General features: G+C 44.5%; 1 protein-coding gene across 3 annotated transcripts in view; it reads right to left on the reverse strand.

The window, feature by feature from the left end:
* lrrfip1a (leucine rich repeat (in FLII) interacting protein 1a) overlaps positions 1-21,671 on the reverse strand; it is an 86,442-nt gene that overhangs the window by 47,172 nt on the left and 17,599 nt on the right. The window lies entirely within an intron of this gene.

Genomic DNA, 21,671 nt, shown 5'->3' on the forward strand with positions numbered 1-21,671 from the left:
TTTAAGCACACATCCATAAATGCTGGACATGCATGTGACCAGAGGTTTCATGTAACAGCTGGTCATTTTCAGGCCGTACAGCTGGACTACATTACCCTGCAACCAGCAGAGTAACACTGAATATCAGGTATCATTTGAACTCAGAATAGATGGAGGGGGTTGTGTTTAGACGGATACAATCTTGTCAGATTCTCAGGACTCATGCAGACATGCAGTCACAGTATTTGTGTTTCTGCATTTGAGGGACTTGCTTCAGCTCCACTCAGCACTCGGGCGTGAGCTGGGCCTTTTCCTTAAAAGGACCTCTCAGAGCGAGTAGTGCAAGTGTGTGCGTTGCAGAGTGTGTGTAAGCATTTCCTTCCTCTGACTTTGTGGTAGACGCTGTGTGGTTACAGCCCTTTTGGCTCGAGGCGCAGTGACTCTAATACCTCCTACTGTTGCACTAATGCATTTCTCCAAAGTCAGCTACCATGGCGGAGAGAAGGGATGTACAAAGAGATGAGCCGCAGTGTTCAGACACACAACAGAAACCAGAAAACATCGCCGCCCCAGTTCCCAGGCATCCAGACACACAAACATCAGGCATTAAACAGGATTCATTCAGTTTTGTTATTGTTTATTTAGGTGGAGGAGGTTTTTAGAGAGCCACTGTTTAATGTCCTTTAAGCGCCCGTCAACAGCGTTTACGTGGCGTCTAAGTGGGAGAACTGGGAGTGACTGGTAGATAGGTTTCCAGGAGATCAGCATAGAGATAAAAAAAACAAAACAGATAATGGTCTCAGAATGGATCCCGGCGACATTCCAGAGGTAAACAGAGTTGAAGAGGAGGACAAGTCACCTGTCATGACAGAAAAAGACCCGTGTGTTGAACAGGACTTAAATCATACAAGCACAGCTCTCTGAAAGCCAACCAGCTGAACCAGATGTTAAGGACTGGTTGGTCTACAGTGTCAAAAGCTGCCGTAGGGACCAACATCACCAGCAGAAGAGGTTTTTTGACAGCGAGAGACAAGAGATTGTTATTCTGTTCTTTAAGTAGCAGATTCAGTACAATGATGAGATCTAAAACCAGACTGGTATAGTTGTTTTTCCTGGAAAAGACTGAAAATGGATTTAAAAAATGTTCTCTAGAACTTTAGACATAAATGACGGACTGGTCTGAAATAACAGAGAACTGCTGGGTCTAATCCACTATAAGAAGAGGCCTGATCACAGCATGGGACAGAGCCTGAACAACAGCAGTCATTAGTGGAAGTCACAATAATGACAGAAGAACAGGAGGAAGTCAAATAAGAAGTGGTTCCAACTAAAGTATGTTGCATCTCTGAACACACAACCCGTCCAGCCTGGAAGCAGATGGTCTCCAGCAGCAGAAGACCACAGCGGGTTCCCTCCTGTCAGTAAGAACAGGAAACTGAGGCTACAATTCACACAGACTCACCAGAACTGGACAATAGAAGATGGAGAAACGTTGCTGGTCTGATTACACTGATCCAACATTCGATCATCAATGATCCATCATGGATAGGCGCGTATCTCCTCCTAGGGCGTTGCCAGCACCCCCACAAAAGTTATATCAAAACGTGCGTCTCGGCCCAGAGAAGTGTGCTATGACTTTCGCTCTACAAAAGTCTTACGGTTTTTACGTAATTCGCAAAAAACTGCGAAATTTTGTCCCATAGGAATGAACACAACAAATGAAACTTTAATCATCTCAAAGCACTTTGTCATATCGGTTTTGATCGCGAGTTACGTTTTATGAAAAATCAGAAAATTGTCCAAAATCCCTCTTCACTCTAGCCGCACTCTAAAAATTTAATTTCTAAAATCCTCAAACAAATGGCTCTCACGCCTAGAGTTTTCATCATACGTGCACAAGCTTTATCTCAAAACGTCGGGAATCAAGTTGGCTACAATCTAGACCGTGGGTCCAAACTTGCTCAGACGCACGGTTTTTGAGTTACGGAGCTTCAAAGGTTAGAAAGTCTACTTTTCCTCCCATTGAAGCTCCATTCAAATCTGACCGGACTGAAAAATTGTGCTCATTTTTGATAAGTCGCCACCATTTAAATTCCCTTCACAATAGGGCAAAATAAATTACATTCCTGTGTTCCTGAAAGTCTTCTGGCGCTCACGGTTCAAGAATTATTTTGATACGACGTTTCGTTTGCAAACAGCACTCGGTTGTTCTAGGGGTTTATTAATTTCCTATTAGTCTCTGTGCTCTGTATCTGTCAGTTTGAGTGAGATGGCAGTTACAAAGTGTCCCGTTGCCAGGACGACCTTAACGAGCAGGAAGCCGGTTTGTGTGGAAGACTGGAATCACGCACACACATGCCCATATACAGTAATATACAGTGGTTCAGAGGAACAGGATGCAGTTATTGATCTATTCACACTGTTTATTGGTTTTTAATTGACATCACTCAATAACTGCTTTACATATAGTGAGTATCAGCAGACGCGCGCGTCAGCGTGCCTCACTTCTTTTCTCTCTTGTCCTCTTTCAGAGGAACAGGACACATTTAATGATAAACACCCTTTTTATTGATCCACACTATTGGTTTATTATGAATATCACTCATTAACTGCTGTCAGTGGGAAAATACAGACGCGCGCGTCAGCGCACCTCTTCTCTTTCTTCTCCCCAACACACACGCACGCACGCGCACACACACGCACGCACGCACACACGCACGCACGCACGCACGCACGCACGCACGCACACACACACACACACACACACACACACACACTACAGATCAGAGGCCCCTGACTCACACTCATTAGGACATTTGCCACACACATGGGGGGACGGGCAGCTTCATTGGTACCCATCAAAATTTCTTCAGAAATTTTCTAGTTTGATTTAAAACAGCAGCTAGTTGGAATATTCTGCCAATAAAGCTAATTTGCTGTGGGACTTTGATAAATTTGGCTGCAACTGTGACATTTTACAATGAATTTGTCTAATTAGAAATCTGACTTATTCAGAAAGGAAATGGCCTCTGTGTTCTGCTGCCATGTACCATCATGGTCTCTGCCCTCCATCTCAGAACTTTATTACTCAGTGTTGTGTAATGCAGTGTTACAGTTAGGTGTGGTCACAAGTGCAACAGTCACACTGACTTTCCATGAACCAGACTGCTTTCACACAACATCCATTCTGTTTTTTTTCTTTCCCCATATAAACCACCAGATTTTAGCTAGAGGCTGTAAAATCCACAAGAGGATTGAGGCTATGACCATCTGTTTAGGCCAGCTGAGTTAATTTAGAGGGGAGTTCCTCAGTGTTGGAACAGCAGGCTTGCTGCTGCATCAGTAGAGATGGTTTTATTCCTGGAGTGGACGGTGAACACCATACGACTCCTGCAGGACGATTGCACTTACCATGCACCAAGACTTTTTCACAATAAAACGACGTTGTTGCAAAAAAATCCTCCAAGTGAATAATTGTGAGTCTTATTATTTCTGCCCATTGCTCTTAGACATTCAGACTACAAGAAGGCTCATGCTGACCTGACTTTATTCACAACACACATGCAGAGCCTTTTTTTTTTTTAATACACATGCTATCCTTCACGGCTGTGGGGCTGAAAAGCTGCAGCATCAGAGGATGACGTTGCATTGGTCTTCTCGGGCCTTTAGAGTCATAAACACAGCTCTCATAAACCTCCATTACCATGGCCACTTTACCCCGAGGGTGACTAAAGACAGGTACTTACTCTCTACATCTAATAACAAGCTTCATGGGGAAAAGCTTTTACACATACAGCTGTTAGTTTCAGATTAACTCCAGTCACTGGTTTCCTTCAATAGACACACCAGGATATAAATAGTCTGCTAACATGCACAATGCACAATGAAACAATATACAAATCAGCAAGCGGCAGCGACACAAAAACAATCCGGCAACAGTAATTCTGATGTGTCACATTTTTACAGCCTTACATTAGTAAGCAGCACAACTCCTGCAAAATGCAATGATACGGTAGGCAGGTGTAAGACAGTGAGTTTTATAGCTACAATGTGGGACTGAACATTACATCCAAGCTGTTGCTTCTTGACTTCACACAATGCAGATTAAGCCAACCAGTTAAACTGTCAGTGCCAAGATGGATCAGCCAAGAAATGCTTTATTTTGCTTACATTGGATGCTTTATTGTGCACTGTGATTTGTCATTTGATGGCACTCTGTTGGTGGAAGCTTACTCTGAGTTGAAACTTGAAGCTACTATTCGAAAGAGTAAGTCGCTACTTCTGCTGCATACCACTCATAAAAACTGTTGTAGTGACACCACTGCCACCACCTTTATCCAATAAAAACCTCTAAACCAGAGGTCTGCAGTCTATCTTCAGCCCTTCCTCCCAGGCTTTAGAAGAAAATTATTATTATTATTGCTGACTTATAAATTTCCAGAACACCCATGCAGTATCTGCTGCAAAATACCAAGCTGAACATAGGCAAAACAGGTTATTTCAGTGTGGTGCGAAAGTAGTGGATCAAGGCCTCAAACTCTTCTGTTCTGCAGATGTTGTGGTGACTTTGGAGACAGTAAGGCAACAGCAACAAATGGAAAATGCACAAAAGAATTATTTATTAAAATACTGGTGCATATGTCTTTCAAAAAAGCCCACAAAAAACATGAAGTAATGCAGAACAGTAGATGTGTGATTAAGGACAGGACCACTGAAATAATAAGGAACATCATGACTTAGCAGCTGATTCAGTTCCAGCTGACTCGGTCAGTTCTGATGAGTCGACCTGAGCCATGTGAAGAAAAATCTAACAGTGCATTCACATCAGGATAGTCCGCTAGACTCGGTCCGATTGGGGACTCGAACCAGCTGTAGGGGGGCGTACCCATGCGGGCCGAGATCCTGTTCACGCTGTACTTTGGTCAAACCAGCCAAACCATTAGAATAATATATCCCCATTCCCACCAGAGGTGGCGCTGCACTGGTATTTAATAAAAGAGAGGACCCGCGTGAAGAAGGAAACTGTTTCCTCCACCTGCGAGTTAAACATGAAGACGAAACTAGGGCTGTTTTGGGTTTTTATTGTGTCTTATGCAAGTATACTGCAGAAATCCACTGCAACAATGGACGCAGTATGAACACCAGACGAGGCAGAGGACCCTTAACGCCATTGCTGTATTTACTCATAATGCAACGCTATGTCAAATGCAGGAAGTGATTTATTTTTTGTGGTCCACTTTCTATATTTGGTCCCCTTGAAAAAGGCCAAGATCTGCGTTTGTAGGTGGACCGAGTCGCTTCTTTGGTCCGAATCAGAATTTGTTTGGCATGTCCACATTTCCCCAAATGAAGCGGACTTTCCGAGCAAATGGACTCAGATTCAAATAAAAAAGGCTGATGTGAACGTGCCCTAAGTGTTACTTCTGACCAGTAGTGCTACTTGGTTTGCAATGTGAACTTTTAAATTTCAGCTTCTGTTCAGTGTTCGTGCAGAAATTTGTTTTTACGTGACCCAGAGGATTATCATAAGACGTAACCTCAAAGTATGAAGGACGTAAAGTTAATAAAAAACTTACCAACTGCAAGATACAACCTCCTGCCAAAACACAGAAGTTTCCTCTAAAACAGGTTTATACTGTGTCCTTGTAGTAAAAACTAAACAGACTGATTTTATTTATCTTATTGATACCACAGTTATGGTATCTGTCCACATTATATTTGTTCTGCCCCGATGCCACACAGACACATGTGCAAACCAAGTCATCTATCTCAAACCAGCAGGCATAGAAGCTGTTGTTCATATAACCTCTATATAAGCTGCTACTTTACGGTGAATAACAAAAGAAGAAATTTCTGGCACAGCTCAGTCATCCTGCTGGACAAACAAAGTTAAAACTCTGATACATTCATTCCTGTTTTATGTATTAAATTACTGAAATGTATGACATTCAGTTTAAAGATTTCTTTTCTCCTTTTGATATAAACCAGCAACGCTCTCTCCGGCTCATATCTCGCACAGAAATGCATCCCAAAGAAAACAAAACATGGAAGCTAAAGAGGAAGGTTTCATTTCCAAAAGAGCCCCCATGTCATCAGTTATTTAGAGCTGGTCTGGGCTCACCACCTCGTACTTAACAAGTAATAGTTGCTGAATTTTACAAATCTACATGCAAGAATGTTGTTAAACTGAGTTTATTCTCATCAAGGACTAAACCATTTCCCAGGACTGGTCACAGACACACATCGGATTTTAGCATCAGATTAGCTTTAGCGTAACATTACCTAAACTAGACTAGACACCAGACAGCCCACAAATTCTCCATGGCAACTGATCAAACATATTTAATGCTAGCAGCAATTATCTGCAACAGCAGCCATCTTGTAACCTTATCATCAGTATGGCATCTTGTGGCTTCACTGTTTCCATAGCAACGGCAGCCATCTTATGACCTCCATTATAGTATCTGCTGATTAGGAAGGTCAATTTTGGGAATTATAACCTGAAATGTCTGCTATGTTTAGACCAAGCGGCAACCTCCGGTTCCAAAACAGAGCAAATCCCTATAGACTCCCATGTTGAAAAGGCCAACTTGAAGGCAGAAATAAACATGTTTACAGCAGAAATAAACATGTTTACAGCCTGGTTAAAAAATCCATTAATAGGTCAGGTTTACCTTCATGACAACTGTGGGGGGAGTGAATTTTTTCTAACTCGCCCGTTTAAAAGTAATTTAATCTCGAAGTTTGGCATATTTAAGGGCGTGTCCTTTTGATTGACAGGTACCAATTTCCGGCTTCAAGTCAGAAGAACCTAAAACAACTGCGGTTTTTCAGCTGGTTAAAAATGTGACTTAGCTTTAGCCCGCTTACCTCCGTTAGCTGCTTAGCTCAGGTTATCTCCGGGTTAGCTTGGTTAGTTTTAGGCTACAGAAAGCTCGGAGTTTGCTGTCAATTAGCCACCATGACACTCACAGCCCCCTCTCAGCTCCACCTCTTTGCCCATATCTGTATTTTCCGGGCTAGACAACGCGCATGACGCTGCCAAGATGGTGATGGTGGGAACCGCCCACTGAGTTTCAATTGAGTTCTTCAGAAACCTACAGGTGACGTCACGGAGGCTCCGTCCATCTCTATATACAGTCTATGGTTCAGACCAACATTTAGGTTTTAGTTTGTGTGATGTCCCCGAAGTGCCGCTGTTTTAAGAATGAATTTTAAATTTTGAAAAAGTCGAGACACTCCTGAACATCTTTAACAATATTTTTAGTGTGTGATATTAGGAGTTTTGATGAAAAGGAGTTAAACTAAGTAAAAGTAAGTTGATAAAAAAATAAGGTCATTTACTAGATTAGGAACTGTGTTGTTCTCACATCCGTACAAAAAACATTGTTGAATAAAAAAAAAACTTCATGGAAAAACAATGAAACCATAAAACAATTTTTTTTTAAATTTATTATTATTATTTAAATTGATTTTTTTTTAGCTTAATCCATTTCCTCCTTTTGGCTCAATCAAAACATTTTCCATTGCTGTAGTTGCAGTTGGTATCCATTTTCTTTTGAGGGTTAAGTAAAACTAACCCAAAATGGAAAATCGAAACCTCTGCAGAAAAGGAACGAGGTGGATTGGACCTGTCTGAAAGAGAATAATGAAGTATTTTCAGTATTAGTAGTATTGTTACCATCATTTATTAAATTGGCATTGCGATGTGTGTGTGTGTTAGTGTATGAGTGTCTGTGTGAGTGTTTGTGTTTCCACTCCACATTTAGATTTGTGTGTAGGTGTTGATGTGCTGTAGTGATCTGTTTTTTACACCATCACCATAGCGATGGGGTCTTTTATCTGGTCTTCTTTGATCTGAGATTCTTCTTTGTGAAGAAGATTCTCTTGAGAACCATGATGGAGGACTTTTATGTGTTTTCGGTACATGGTTTTGGTTCTTCTGTTGGTGGAGATGTGCTGGTGTTTCATATTTTGTGCGACGTCTCCACTGAGATGGTATCTTTGGCTTTTTGAAGTCCACATCATGTGTTAAGTCCTCCTTTGGTCCAGAGACTTCCTGTGGTTGGAAGTCTGCTTGTGTTTCTGAGACCTGCGAGGCCGACTGTCCTCGTTCTGACAGTGGTTCTGAGTCTGGTTCTGGTCCAGAGACTTTCTGTGGTTGGAAGTCTGCTTGTGTTTCTGAGACCTGAGAGGCCGACTGTCCTCGTTCTGACAGTGGTTCTGAGTCCGGTTCTGGTTCAGAGACTTCCTGTGGTTGGAAGTCTGCTTGTGTTTCTGAGACCTGAGAGGCCGACTGTCCTCGTTCTGACAGTGGTTCTGAGTCTGGTTCTGGTCCAGAGACTTCCTGTGGTTGAAAGTCCGCTTGTGTTTCTGAGACCTGAGAGGCCGACTGTCCTCGTTCTGACAGTGGTTCTGAGTCTGGTTCTGGTCCAGAGACTTTCTGTGGTTGGAAGTCCGTTTGTGTTTCTGAGACCTGAGAGGCCGACTGTCCTCGTTCTGACAGTGGTTCTGAGTCCGGTTCTGGTCCAGAGACTTTCTGTGGTTGGAAGTCTGCTTGCTCTGAGCCCACCTGTGGTTTTGAGTCTGCTTGTGGTTCTTGGACTTGAGATTCTGGGTCCACAGATGGTTCAGAGAGCAGTTCTTGTTTGGACTCTGCTAAGAGGCAGCCTGGTTCAGATACCTGATCAGGTACCTGAGGGCCATTGATGCCAGTTGCCATCTTGAGTTGCACAGTCATTTCTGCCACCTTCCACTCCAGATCTCCGATCGTCTTGTCCTGAGACGTCAGTCTGGATTGCAAGTCTTGGTTGGATTTGATTTGCTCTTCCAACTGTTTCTTTAACTGTTCGAGCTCATCAAGGTTTCCCACGGGGGCTTCTACCTGTCTGAGCTCTGGGCTTGGTGTTCTTGATGATTGTTCCAGTTCCTCTGCGATGTTCCTGTATTTCTGCAGCTCCCGTTCATAATGTTTTCTGAGACGGCATTCTTTTTCTCTTTGCTGGTCTGAATCAGCAAACATTTTCCAGGTGCTTTCAGATTCTTTCTCTGCTTTTATCCTCTTCTCCTTCTCCAGAGTGAGAAGCTGGTTCTTCTTCTGGAGTCTGGCTCTCAGATCCTCCACCTCATCGGTCAGGTGGTAAAGTTGGTTTCCATTGGATTGAGATTCTTGTTCTGCTTTTATTCTCTTCTCCTTCTCCAAAGTGAGAAACTGGTTCTTCTTCTGTAATCTTACTTTGAGATCTTCCACCTGATTTCTCAGGTAGTCCATCTCCGTTTGGTGGAAATTTGATGGTGATCTCTGGTGAAAATTATTTGCAGGATTCGGGAACCTGCGTTCTCTTTGTGAGATTTTGGCTGCACAGTCAGCAGATGTCTGGCATTGTATCCCTTTATACCTGATGTCTTGTGAAGGGGGATACGCAGACTTACCAGGAGTCTGTTGATGGGACCGCTCCTCCTGGACATAGCCAGATCTGGGAGCAGTTTTCTCAGCAGGGTCCTGGAAACGTGGAAACTCCTGCGTTTCTTCATGTTGACTAGAAGTCGAACATGTCTGGGAGTGACTACAGTCCTGGACTTTCTGTGAACTCTTTGTTTCAGAGTCCTGGGACAGGTTGTCACCAACCTCAGGAAGGGCAACATATTCAGTGTTGCCATTTGGGGTCTTGTGTTGGGTGATGGGCTCCACTTTAGTTTCTTCACTAGCGGTGAGGATAGAAGACTCTGGATCCATGTCCTCAACAGGCCCCATTTCTTCGTTTACCATACCAGTCCACAGTTTTTCAGCTGCAGATGGAGTCTGGTTCTCCTCAAACAAGTTGAAATTTTCCCTGTACTGATCTTGGGTCTTTTGTTGGGTGATGGACTCCATTTCAGTTTCTTCATCATTGTCAACAAAAATGAAGACATATGACCCTGGATCCATTTCTTCAGCGAACCCTAATTCTTCATCCACCATATCACTCCATAGTCTTCTTGTCTGGTTTTCCTCCATTTCTGCTGCTCTTGGAGTCAGACTAATTGACAATGTCCAAAGATTCTTTGGAATGCTTGGAAAAGTTGAGAAATTAAATATTTCCCAACACAAAGTCCAACGATCCTTTGAACTTTGGAGAAGTTGAGAAATTAAATATTTCCCAACAAGATGTACAAAGATCCCTTCAAGTCCTTGGAAAAGTTGAGAAGTTAGATATTACTCAACACGATATCCAAAGATACTTTGAAGTCTTTGCTTAAACTTGACAAATCAGATGTTTCTCAGAACAATATCTAATGATATAATGTTCCTACAAGTTGTTCTCGTCTACCAAACAATCTTGAAAAGATTCGAAAACCGATCCAGATGCTTCTTACAACTATACTCCGCTCGATGATCCCACAAAATGTGACTCGGAACTGTGGCCTTTATATACACTGGAATTACATCACACGTTGTCATGGCGTTACGTTCTTTGATCCGTGTTTTTGATGTCACTGTGATGTCACACTGATTCCAATATAAATGAGTGGGGAGCTAATTTCCTTGTTGCTAGGCAACATGAGAGTTCACAATTCAGAATTTAAATGTAATCAAGACTAGACAAACCTCTGAGAACTCAACTAGCAATGAAACCTCTAATAGAATTATTTAATAGATTTTAAAAAAATATTAACATTCTAGTAATCAATGCTGTGTTTCACAAGAAAACTTGAATAAAAATAAAAGTTTTCCGTTTGATGCATCACTTCCTGTTTGTATAACCTACCTCTCGTATTACCTGTTGGTCAATGGTAAGCGCTTGTTGCTTTTTTCTTTGCTTTGTAATATATATCTACATATACATATATATATATATATACATATACATATATATATATATATATATATATATACACATATACATATATACATATATATATACATATACATATATCTACATATACATATATCTACATATACATATACATATATATACATATACATATATCTACATATACATATACATATCTACATATACATATATATATACATATATCTACATATACATATATATATACATATATCTACATATACATATATATATCTACATATACATATATATATACATATATCTACATATACATATATATACACATATATCTACATATATATATACATATAAATATACATATACATATATATATACATATACATATACATATACATATATCTACATATACATATATCTACACATATATCTACATATACATATATATATACATATATCTACATATACATATATATATACATATATCTACATATACATATATATATACATATATCTACATATACATATATATATACATATATCTACATATACATATATATATACATATATCTACATATACACATTATATATATATATATATATATATATATATATATATATATATATATATATTACAAAGCAAAGAAAAAAGCAACAAGCGCTTACCATATTCCCTCTCTATTCCCTCGACATTTTTCATCCAGCACAGGCTACGCCCCTTTGGAGAAATTATTGCAGTGAGATCTTATGCAGTGCTTTGATGCAGGTGTATTTTCCATTCTCGACATGACTTGCTCTTATCAGTCTAAAGTTACATCCTCCACAAGAAGCTTCGTCTGAAGCTGGGAGGGATCAATGCGGGCGGCAATGTCTGCTTTTTGTGCAATGCAGCTGTTTATTTTATATTTAACGAGCAACTTCGTCCGCGGCAGGGTTCGTGTATTTTAATGTAACATGTTGTAAAACTGTTCGTAATTTTTTTTACTTCCTCGATCAGCTGTTTAATCAAAGCAATCTACTTTACCTGCAACAGGAAAAATGTGAAAGCAGCATCTTTCACGTGGTTAACACGGAAAAGCTTCATGCTTTTCCGTGTTAACCACGCCCACCTCAAATGTCCAACCAATCCAACGATACTTAACTGGCTGCTGGTAAAAGATGTGCGCGCTTGGTATTTTGGCAGTTTAATGAAGAATTAACCACGCGCCCCTGGTGGTTGGCAGACTACTGGTTGAGAACCTGAGTCCAGAGCTCGTGCTCTGAATGTAAATATTGTTGACAATCAGGTTTATTTATTTGTGGCCACCAAAATTGTGATCACGATCAAAATCCAACTAATTGTGCAAAAAGCAACTGTATCTCTGCAACCACAAGGTGTATTTGAATTCTCCTGGTGTCATATTTAAGGGAACGTGAGATTTGACAAAATGTGTGAAATAAAAATTTTTTAAAAATTGGTTTCTGGTTAAGAAAACACCCCAAATATGGAGCCTTCAGGGCTGTAAGGGTTTAAAGTTTTTCTTACTCCTCACAAAACCAAAGAAGGAAAAAAGTCTCCACTTCAGGTTTAAAATGCAGTGAATGCATGAAATATTAAGATGTATTTAACATTATACATCATTTCCATGGTTATATTTCCTCTGTGTTTACATAAAAAGCATCAGCTGCAGCAGTTTCACACATTATTCATCTGAGAACAGCCGTATCTACATGTAGCAGGAGCTGTGAATTCTCTCATGTTCACGTCACTACCTTCCTCTTCTCTGGGATGGGAGTGCTGTGTGCGCAGCATGGTTGAGGTTTGTGTGTGATTGCTTTATTCTTTCAGCTGAGCTGCAAACCATTTCCACCCAGTCCTGCTAACATTATCTCAGTTCACACAACTGATCTGTTTCTATCCATTTAGTCTGACAGAACCTTTACTCCTGGACTCTCCTCAGCCTACCTATTATAAAAATACAGTATGACTTCATGCTGGACCACCTGCCTCCCTTCATGCTACAAGTATGATTGTGTCTCATCAGTGTCTACAGAGAAAGATGAACTAGGCTACAAGCCGCACATCCTCCTTCGCAGCTATTTATACTGACCTACATGGAGTCAGGTTCAATCACAACTGCTCTAATTCAGCATTGTTTCAACGGGATGCCCAGCCTCCTGAGACAAAATGAGCTAGATCTTTGCAAAAACAGGGCGCTCAGATAAGATTCATGATGTGCACACAAGGAGAAAGTAGTTAAAAGGTCAGTTTCTGTATGAGCTGTGAACACAAGTCATTTCAGAGTGATTGAATGTGTTCATATTAAAATACAAATGAAATAAAATGAAGTTAAATGTAATTAAATCAAAGTTAAATAGAGAATATGTTGGTGGTGGAAGTGTTCGCTTCAGGTTTTCAGAGAAATGCATGGCATTGAGTTAAAACTACAAAATGTAAACAATGGCTACTAGATGCTGATAGTATATCTGTTTTGGTTCATATCACCGCGTGCGACCGTCAAGCTGAGGCTTTGTGTCTAGCAACGGTCTCCGAGGATGCCGAGGCTTCGGATGCCACCAGGACAACATGCCAGCTTGGTCTGATCTAAATTCCCACGCTCCAGACGCTCCGGATGCCAGTCCTGAGAAGCACGATGGACGGATATCTTAACAACCACAAGTGCTGACAGGCTAAACAAAGCCAGCATACAGAAGTAACTGGTTTTAGACTTGGCTGTGGTCTCAGAAAGAGGCTGAGCCATTAAGTGGACTCTGGCATATTTAAACTATTACCCAGTTCAAGCAGACGATGAATAACTGGACCAGCTCAGAAGTAACTGCACTAACACCATCTGACACGCGCTCAAACCTGAACAAACCAAACAAAAAGTTGACGACCAATAACCGAAACAGTCATTTAGAGGCCTTGTGGTACCCCGCCAACAACCGCTGCAGCTGCAGGTTCCATCAGAGTCGTGATAAAGTTGTATTCAGTTGTACATTTACTGTACTAACTGCCTTACTTATACATTTGAGCAGTACTACATCAACTCCAGATGATACCACAGGTGTTTTTACCATCATTAGTAATTAATTAGTAATTAATTAGTAAGTAATTAGGTCATATCGCCCAGCCCTACTGAGACATCTATCATGTATTTCTAAAGCTGCTGCTGTCCGGTAGTGTCCTGAGGCTGAGAAACCGACACTTTACAGGCAAGGACACCTTAATGCACAGGGTTAGCTGGGTTGAAGCCCAGGTCATATCATATTTCAGATCATATTTCGGACACAAACGAGGTAACATTGTCAGTCATTCTTACACTTATGACCACTTGAATTCTTCATAATGTGGATTTTAAGGACATAATGAAGCTTTCTGTGCTAAAGCAACCAGAAGAAGTGCTTCCTAACAGGACAGAGCAGTGCTTAGTGATAACATCTGCAGGTTTTCCCATGGTGTGGCTGCAGTGTCTGCAGAGTAATAATGATAAGCTGTTTCTGTTTAGGAAGCTTCACCGGGTTGTTTGATCTGTTGCTGCTGTTTTTTATTCATTCATTGTTGTATTCAGTATCGTTCATTATGGTCATGTTATTAATATGTTAGAAAAACGAAATGAAGACAACCTCAGTGTAAACCTGGGTATTATTTTCTGTAGTGGTACATTTTGGAGGTAAATGCTAGGTAAAGGCGGCCCTTTATACAGGTTTTACATCCTCGACGTGACGTGATGTTTCGCTTCACGGTATTATAAGGAACTGGTTGTTTTGAACACGCAACATCGCTGATTCAGCAAAGAAACAAGAAGCTTAAAAGAGAGAAAGAGACAAAACAAGAGTCATGGTAAGATGGTCTTCTGCAGGCTGGAGAGAGCTAACAGCTCAGGTAGGATGCAGGATGGAGCCTGAAGTCGCCGTTGATGGGGCGCATGATGGGAAAACAGCAACGGTTCTGTTGTGTGTCTTTAAATCCCAGCTTATGTTCTATGTTTAAAACATGAGATGGATGATGACATCAAAATACAAACTGGTCTAATGTAACACAAGGCTAAAACTCTGATGCCTTAAAGCTACGTTTCCTGCTCGGTTCTTAATTAAAATAATCTTATTTACACCGCAGCAGCTCATTTTCTGCATGTTTACTGCACATGGCAGACACACACACACACGTGTTCACACTCCAACCAGCAGACAGAAAATGCACTTCTACCAATGTGTGGCTTCACCCACCTGAAAATCAGACAAAAATCCTGATTTTAACTCTTCCATGAGGGTGAAGACAGAAACTTTCTGGTTACTTCAGCAGAGTGAAGTCCTCCTGCTTCTGTTCTGGTTAAACTGGTGTAAACATGGACAATGTTTATTCAGAAACTATCCATTGATGTCAGCATTTTTCCAGTTGCACATGATCATCAGAACTACCTGGCCTTTTTGTCTTGAACATAAATATCAATGTCATATCGAAGCCTAAATAAAATCATTTGATTTTTAGTGATTTATGAGGCAAATAATGGAAATAATTTGTAATAATGAAAATGATTAAAAATAATTATTCTTTATCAAATTCTGTAGAAAACAGTATCCCTCCAGCAAGACAACATAACGTCACTCTCTTTGAATGTGCTCCGTAGTGATGAAGATGAGTTTTCAGACCGCAGAAGGAGCACATCCTCATCCTCGTTACATCACAACTGTCAGCTCCCCAGAGACCTGTGACTTCCAGACCTGTGACTCCCAGACCTGTGACTTCCAGACCTGTGACTCCCAGACCTGTGACTTCCAGACCTGTGACTCCCAGACCTGTGACTTCCAGAGACCTGTGACTTCCAGACCTGTGACTCCCAGACCTGTGACTCCCAGACCTGTGACCTCCAGAGACCTGTGACTTCCAGACCTGTGACTCCCAGACCTGTGACTTCCAGACCTGTGACTTCCAGAGACCTGTGACTTCCAGAGACCTGTGACTTCCAGAGACCTGTGACTCCCAGACCTGTGACTTCCAGAGACCTGTGACTTCCAGACCTGTGACTTCCAGAGACCTGTGACTTCCAGAGACCTGTGACTTCCAGAGACCTGTGACTTCCAGAGACCTGTGACTTCCAGACCTGTGACTTCCAGACCTGTGACTTCCAGAGACCTGTGACTTCCAGAGACCTGTGACTTCCAGAAACCTGTGACTTCCAGAAACCTGTGACTTCCAGACCTGTGACTACCAGAGACCTGTGACTACCAGAGACCTGTGACTTCCAGACCTGTGACTTCCAGAGACCTGTGACTTCCAGAGACCTGTGACTTCCAGAAACCTGTGACTTCCAGACCTGTGACTTCCAGACCTGTGACTACCAGAGACCTGTGACTTCCAGACCTGTGACTTCCAGACCTGTGACTACCAGAGACCTGTGACTACCAGAGACCTGTGACTTCCAGACCTGTGACTCCCAGACCTGTGACTTCCAGAGACCTGTGACTTCCAGAGACCTGTGACTTCCAGACCTGTGACTTCCAGACCTGTGACTTCCAGACCTGTGACCTCCAGAGACCTGTGACTCCCAGACCTGTGACTCCCAGACCTGTGACTTCCAGAAACCTGTGACTTCCAGAAACCTGTGACTTCCAGAAACCTGTGACTTCCAGAAACCTGTGACTTCCAGACCTGTGACTTCCAGACCTGTGACTACCAGAGACCTGTGACTTCCAGACCTGTGACTCCCAGACCTGTGACTCCCAGACCTGTGACTCCCAGACCTGTGACTTCCAGAGACCTGTGACTTCCAGAAACCTGTGACTTCCAGAAACCTGTGACTTCCAGAAACCTGTGACTTCCAGACCTGTGACTACCAGAGACCTGTGACTACCAGAGACCTGTGACTTCCAGAGACCTGTGACTTCCAGAGACCTGTGACTTCCAGAAACCTGTGACTTCCAGAAACCTGTGACTTCCAGACCTGTGACTTCCAGACCTGTGACTACCAGAGACCTGTGACTTCCAGAGACCTGTGACTTCCAGACCTGTGACTACCAGAGACCTGTGACTTCCAGACCTGTGACTACCAGAGACCTGTGACTACCAGAGACCTGTGACTTCCAGACCTGTGACTCCCAGAGACCTGTGACTTCCAGAGACCTGTGACTTCCAGAGACCTGTGACTTCCAGACCTGTGACTCCCAGAGACCTGTGACTTCCAGAGACCTGTGACTTCCAGACCTGTGACTCCCAGACCTGTGACTCCCAGACCTGTGACTTCCAGAGACCTGTGACTTCCAGAAACCTGTGACTTCCAGAAACCTGTGACTTCCAGAAACCTGTGACTTCCAGACCTGTGACTTCCAGACCTGTGACTTCCAGACCTGTGACTACCAGAGACCTGTGACTTCCAGACCTGTGACTACCAGAGACCTGTGACTACCAGAGACCTGTGACTTCCAGAGACCTGTGACTTCCAGACCTGTGACTTCCAGACCTGTGACCTCCAGAGACCTGTGACTCCCAGACCTGTGACTTCCAGACCTGTGACTTCCAGACCTGTGACCTCCAGAGACCTGTGACCTCCAGAGACCTGTGACTTCCAGAGACCTGTGACTTCCAGACCTGTGACTTCCAGAGACCTGTGACTTCCAGACCTGTGACTTCCAGACCTGTGACCTCCAGAGACCTGTGACTTCCAGAGACCTGTGACTTCCAGACCTGTGACTTCCAGAGACCTGTGACTTCCAGAGACCTGTGACTTCCAGACCTGTGACTTCCAGAGACCTGTGACTTCCAGACCTGTGACTTCCAGACCTGTGACTTCCAGACCTGTGACCTCCAGAGACCTGTGACTTCCAGAGACCTGTGACTTCCAGACCTGTGACTTCCAGAGACCTGTGACTTCCAGAGACCTGTGACTTCCAGACCTGTGACTTCCAGACCTGTGACTCCCAGACCTGTGACTTCCAGACCTGTGACCTCCAGAGACCTGTGACTTCCAGAGACCTGTGACTTCCAGACCTGTGACTTCCAGAGACCTGTGACTTCCAGACCTGTGACTTCCAGACCTGTGACCTCCAGAGACCTGTGACTTCCAGACCTGTGACTTCCAGACCTGTGACTTCCAGACCTGTGACCTCCAGAGACCTGTGACTTCCAGAGACCTGTGACCTCCAGACCTGTGACTTCCAGACCTGTGACCTCCAGACCTGTGACTTCCAGACCTGTGACTTCCAAAGACCTGTGACTTCCAGACCTGTGACTTCCAGACCTGTGACTTCCAGACCTGTGACTTCCAGAGACCTGTGACTTCCAGACCTGTGACTTCCAGAGACCTGTGACTTCCAGACCTGTGACTTCCAGACCTGTGACTTCCAGAGACCTGTGACTTCCAGACCTGTGACTTCCAGACCTGTGACTTCCAGACCTGTGACTTCCAGAGACCTGTGACCTCCAGACCTGTGACCTCCAGAGACCTGTGACTTCCAGAGACCTGTGACTTCCAGACCTGTGACTTCCAGACCTGTGACTTCCAGACCTGTGACTTCCAGACCTGTGACTTCCAGAGACCTGTGACTTCCAGAGACCTGTGACTTCCAGACCTGTGACTTCCAGACCTGTGACTTCCAGACCTGTGACTTCCAAAGACCTGTGACTTCCAGACCTGTGACTTCCAGACCTGTGACTTCCAGACCTGTGACTTCCAGACCTGTGACTTCCAGAGACCTGTGACCTCCAGACCTGTGACTTCCAGAGACCTGTGACTTCCAAAGACCTGTGACTTCCAGACCTGTGACTTCCAGACCTGTGACTTCCAGACCTGTGACTTCCAGAGACCTGTGACTTCCAGAGACCTGTGACTTCCAGAGACCTGTGACTTCCAGAGACCTGTGACTTCCAGACCTGTGACTTCCAGAGACCTGTGACTCCCAGACCTGTGACTTCCAGAGACCTGTGACTTCCAGAGACCTGTGACTCCCAGACCTGTGACTCCCAGACCTGTGACTTCCAGACCTGTGACTTCCAGACCTGTGACTTCCAGAGACCTGTGACTCCCAGACCTGTGACTTCCAGAGACCTGTGACTTCCAGACCTGTGACCTCCAGAGACCTGTGACCTCCAGACCTGTGACTTCCAAAGACCTGTGACTTCCAGACCTGTGACTTCCAGACCTGTGACTTCCAGAGACCTGTGACTTCCAGACCTGTGACTTCCAGAGACCTGTGACTTCCAGACCTGTGACTTCCAGACCTGTGACTTCCAGAGACCTGTGACTTCCAGACCTGTGACTTCCAGACCTGTGACTTCCAGAGACCTGTGACCTCCAGACCTGTGACCTCCAGAGACCTGTGACTTCCAGAGACCTGTGACTTCCAGAGACCTGTGACTTCCAAAGACCTGTGACTTCCAGACCTGTGACTTCCAGACCTGTGACTTCCAGACCTGTGACTTCCAAAGACCTGTGACTTCCAGACCTGTGACTTCCAGACCTGTGACTTCCAGACCTGTGACTTCCAGACCTGTGACTTCCAGAGACCTGTGACTTCCAGACCTGTGACTTCCAGAGACCTGTGACTTCCAGACCTGTGACTTCCAGACCTGTGACTTCCAGAGACCTGTGACTTCCAGACCTGTGACTTCCAGACCTGTGACTTCCAGACCTGTGACTTCCAGAGACCTGTGACTTCCAGACCTGTGACTTCCAGACCTGTGACTTCCAAAGACCTGTGACTTCCAGACCTGTGACTTCCAGACCTGTGACTTCCAGAGACCTGTGACCTCCAGACCTGTGACTTCCAGAGACCTGTGACTTCCAGAGACCTGTGACTTCCAAAGACCTGTGACTTCCAAAGACCTGTGACTTCCAGACCTGTGACTTCCAGACCTGTGACTTCCAAAGACCTGTGACTTCCAGACCTGTGACTTCCAGAGACCTGTGACTTCCAGAGACCTGTGACTTCCAGACCTGTGACTTCCAGAGACCTGTGACTTCCAGACCTGTGACTTCCAGAGACCTGTGACTTCCAGAGACCTGTGACTCCCAGACCTGTGACTTCCAGAGACCTGTGACTTCCAGACCTATGAGTTCCAGACCTGTGACTTCCAGACCTGTGACTCCCAGACCTGTGACTTCCAGAGACCTGTGACTTCCAGACCTGTGACTTCCAGACCTGTGACCTCCAGAGACCTGTGACCTCCAGACCTGTGACTTCCAAAGACCTGTGACTTCCAGACCTGTGACTTCCAGACCTGTGACTTCCAGACCTGTGACTTCCAGAGACTTGTGACCTCCAGACCTGTGACCTCCAGAGACCTGTGACCTCCAGAGACCTGTGACTTCCAGAGACCTGTGACTTCCAAAGACCTGTGACTTCCAGACCTGTGACTTCCAGACCTGTGACTTCCAGACCTGTGACTTCCAGAGACCTGTGACTTCCAGAGACCTGTGACTTCCAGAGACCTGTGACTTCCAGACCTGTGACTTCCAGACCTGTGACTTCCAGAGACTTGTGACCTCCAGACCTGTGACCTCCAGAGACCTGTGACTTCCAGAGACCTGTGACTTCCAAAGACCTGTGACTTCCAGACCTGTGACTTCCAGACCTGTGACTTCCAGAGACCTGTGACTTCCAGACCTGTGACTTCCAGACCTGTGACTTCCAGACCTGTGACTTCCAGAGACTTGTGACCTCCAGACCTGTGACCTCCAGAGACCTGTGACTTCCAGAGACCTGTGACCTCCAGACCTGTGACCTCCAGAGACCTGTGACTTCCAGAGACCTGTGACTTCCAGAGACCTGTGACTTCCAAAGACCTGTGACTTCCAGACCTGTGACTTCCAGACCTGTGACTTCCAGACCTGTGACTTCCAAAGACCTGTGACTTCCAGACCTGTGACTTCCAGACCTGTGACTTCCAGACCTGTGACTTCCAGACCTGTGACTTCCAGAGACCTGTGACTTCCAGACCTGTGACTTCCAGAGACCTGTGACTTCCAGACCTGTGACTTCCAGACCTGTGACTTCCAGAGACCTGTGACTTCCAGACCTGTGACTTCCAGACCTGTGACTTCCAGACCTGTGACTTCCAGAGACCTGTGACTTCCAGACCTGTGACTTCCAGACCTGTGACTTCCAAAGACCTGTGACTTCCAGACCTGTGACTTCCAGACCTGTGACTTCCAGAGACCTGTGACCTCCAGACCTGTGACTTCCAGAGACCTGTGACTTCCAGAGACCTGTGACTTCCAAAGACCTGTGACTTCCAAAGACCTGTGACTTCCAGACCTGTGACTTCCAGACCTGTGACTTCCAAAGACCTGTGACTTCCAGACCTGTGACTTCCAGAGACCTGTGACTTCCAGAGACCTGTGACTTCCAGACCTGTGACTTCCAGAGACCTGTGACTTCCAGACCTGTGACTTCCAGAGACCTGTGACTTCCAGAGACCTGTGACTCCCAGACCTGTGACTTCCAGAGACCTGTGACTTCCAGACCTATGAGTTCCAGACCTGTGACTTCCAGACCTGTGACTCCCAGACCTGTGACTTCCAGAGACCTGTGACTTCCAGACCTGTGACTTCCAGACCTGTGACCTCCAGAGACCTGTGACCTCCAGACCTGTGACTTCCAAAGACCTGTGACTTCCAGACCTGTGACTTCCAGACCTGTGACTTCCAGACCTGTGACTTCCAGAGACCTGTGACTTCCAGACCTGTGACTTCCAGACCTGTGACTTCCAGAGACCTGTGACTTCCAGACCTGTGACTTCCAGACCTGTGACTTCCAGACCTGTGACTTCCAGAGACTTGTGACCTCCAGACCTGTGACCTCCAGAGACCTGTGACTTCCAGAGACCTGTGACTTCCAAAGACCTGTGACTTCCAGACCTGTGACTTCCAGACCTGTGACTTCCAGACCTGTGACTTCCAGAGACCTGTGACTTCCAGAGACCTG

The sequence above is a fragment of the Telmatherina bonti genome, assembly GCF_933228915.1.
Source record: "Telmatherina bonti genome assembly, chromosome: 15".
Taxonomy (NCBI): Eukaryota; Metazoa; Chordata; class Actinopteri; order Atheriniformes; family Telmatherinidae; genus Telmatherina; species Telmatherina bonti.